Source organism: Panulirus ornatus, chromosome 14 (assembly GCF_036320965.1).
Source record: "Panulirus ornatus isolate Po-2019 chromosome 14, ASM3632096v1, whole genome shotgun sequence".
In the NCBI taxonomy this organism is placed as follows: Eukaryota; Metazoa; Arthropoda; class Malacostraca; order Decapoda; family Palinuridae; genus Panulirus; species Panulirus ornatus.
In genome coordinates, this window is record NC_092237.1 from 40,101,530 (window position 1) to 40,105,086 (window position 3,557).

Below are 3,557 nucleotides of genomic sequence, written 5' to 3' on the forward strand. Positions count from 1 at the left end.
GTTTTCTTCTACCATGGAAAGATCCTACGTTCAACTACCGGCCGTTGGATGGTTTTGTGTGTTCTATGAAAGTGCGTGTTCATATGTACTATGTATGTAAATATATATACATATATATATATATATATATATATATATATATATATATATATATATATATAATATATTTTTGAACCCTGCTAAAACATTATGAATGTGCTTTTGAAATGTCTTCATAGCTTTCTTTGACGGTCACACGTATACAAGTGAAACATCACTGGATCTAAACATTTGGAGTTTGTTAGCGAAGTTGTCCTCCATCAGCTTGTCTTGACTGTAGCAGATGACCCTCGTCTCATGTTACCTGAAACAGATGCCAGCGTCAAGCAAGATGTACTAAGCTTAGCATAGTATTATATTAACCATGATACAGGATCATATTGGTAGCCTACCTTGATTTCTTCATTGTGTATTTATCTAAGTCTGTATCATAAACTCTTCAAATTATATGTTGCAGGTGATGTAAAAGCATTTTGCGCATTATAAGAAAGACTTTATATATATATATATATATATATATATATATATATATATATATATATATATATATATATATATATATATATTTTTTTTTTTTTTTTTTCTTTTTTTTTTTGCTTTGTCGCTGTCTCCCCCGTTTGCGAGGTAGCGATATATATATATATATTTTTTTCTTTTCTTTTAAACTATTCGCCATTTCCCGCGTTAGCGAGGTAGCATTAAGAACAGAGGACTGGGCCTTTGAGGGAATACCCTCACCTGGCCCAATTCTCTGTTCCTTCTTTTGGAAAAAAAAAAAAAACGAGAGGGGAGGATTTCCAGCCCCCCGCTCCCTCCCCTTTTAGTCGCCTTCTACGACACGCAGGGAATACGTGGGAAGTATTCTTAATCCCCTATCCCCAGGGATATATATATATATATATATATATATATATATATATATATATATATATATATATATATATATATATATATATATATATATATATATATTTTCTATTTTGCTTTGTTGCTGTCTCCCGCGTTAGCGAGGTAGCACAAGGAAACAGACGAAAGGATGGCCCAGCCCACCCGCATGCATATGTATATACATATACGTCCACACACGCAAATATGTGCATGATTCATACTGTCTGCCTTTGTTCATTCCTATCGCCACTGCGCCAAACACGATATAACAACCCCCTCCCCCCCCAATGTGCGCGAGGTAGCGTTAGCAAAAGACAATAAAGGCCACATTCGTTCACACTCAGTCTCTAGTTGTCATGTAATAATGCACCGAAACCACAGCTCCCTTTCCACATTCAGGCCCCACAGAACTTTCTATGGTTTACCCCAGACGCTTCACATGCCCTGGTTCAATCCATTGACTGCACGTAGACCCCGGTATACCACATCGTTCCAATTCACTTTTTTCCTTGCATGCCTTTCACCCTCCTGCATGTTGAGGCCCCGATCACTCAAAATCTTTTTCACTCCATCTTTCCACCTCCAATTTGATCTCCCACTTCTCCTCGTTCCCTCCACCTCTAACACATATATCCTCTTGGTCAATCTCTCCTCACTCATTCTCTCCATGTGACCAATCCATTTTAAATTACCCTCTTCTGCTCTCTCAACCACCCTGTTTTTATTACCACACATCTCTCTTACCCTATTATTACTTACTCGGTCAAACCACCTCACACCACAAATTGTCCTTAAACATCTCATTTCCAGCACATCCACCATCCTCCGCACAACTCTGTCTATAGCCTACACCTCGCAACCATACAACATTGTTGGAACCACTATTCCTTCAAACATACCCATTTTTGCTTTCCGAGATAATGTTCTCGACTTCCACACATTTTTCAGAATGTGTGGAAGTCGAGAACAGAACATTCGCCCCCTCCCCACCCTATGAGTTAATTCCGCTTCCATGGTTCCATCCGCTGCCAAATCCACTACAAGATATCTAAAACACTTCACTTCTTCCAGTTTTTCTCCATTCAAACTTACCTCCCGGTTGACTTGTCCCTTAACCCTACTGTACCTAATAACCTTGCTCTTATTCACATTTACTCTCAGCTTTCTTCTTTCACACACTTTACCAAACTCAGTCACCAGCTTCTGCAATTTGTCACATGAATCAGCCACCAGCGCTGTATCATCAGCGAACAACAACTGACTCACTTCCCAAGCTCTCTCATCCACAACAGACGGCATACTTGCCCTTCTTTCCAAAACTCTTGCATTCACCTCCCTAACAACCCCATCCATGAACAAATTAAACAACCATGGAGACATCACACACCCCTGCCGCAAACCAACATTCACTGAGAACCAATCACTTTCCTCTCTTCCTACACGTACACATGCCTTACATCCTCGATAAAAACTTTTCACTGCTTCTAACAACTTACCTCCCATACCATATATTATCAATACCTTCCACAGAGCATCTCTATCAACTCTATCATATGCCTTCTCCAGATCCATAAATGCTACATATAAATCCAGTTGCTTTTCCAAGTATTTCTCAAATACATTCTTCGAAGCAAACACCTGATCCACACATCCTCTACCACTTCTGAAACCACACTGCTCTTCCCCAATTTGATGGTCTATATATGCCTTCACCCTCTCAATCAATACCATTCCATATAATTTCCCAGGAATACTCAACAAGTAATACCTTTGTAATTTGAGCACTCACTTTTATCCCCTTTGCTTTTGTTTGAATGGCACTATGCAAGCATTCCGCCAATCCTCAGGCACCTCACCATAAGTCATACAGACATTAAATAACCTTACCAACCAGTCAACTATACAGTCACCCCCTTTTTTAATAGATTCCACTGCAATACCATCCAAACCTGCTGTCTTGCCGGCTTTCATCTTCCGCAAAACTTTTACTACCTCTTCTCTGTTTACCAAATCATTGGCCCTAGCCCTCTCACTTTGCACAGCACCTCGACCAAAACACCCTATATCTGCCACTCTATCATCAAACACATTCAACAAGCCTTCAAAATACTCACTCCATCTCCTTCTCACATTACCATTACTTGTTATCACCTTCCCACTAGCTCCCTTCACCGAAGTTCCCATTTGTTCCCTTGTCTTACGCACTTTATTTACCTCCTTCCAAAACATCTTTTTATTCTCCCTAAAATGTAATGATACTCTCTCACCTTAACTCTCATTTGCCCTCTTTTTCAGCTCTTGCACCTTTCTCTTGACCTGTCTCTTTCTTTTATACATCTCATAGTCATTTGCATTATTTTCCTGCAAAAATCGTCGAAATGCCTCGCTCTTCTCTTTCACTAATAATCTTACTTCCTCATCCCAACACTCACTACTACCCTTTCTAATCTGCCCACGTTCCACGCTTCTCATGCCACAAGCATCTTTTGCGCAAGCCATCACTGCTTTCCTAAATACTTCCCATTCCTCCCCACTCCCCTTACCTCCTTTGTTCTCACCTTTTTCCATTCTGTACTCAGTCTCTCCTGGTACTTCCTCACACAAGTCTCCTTCCCAAGCTCACTCTAATC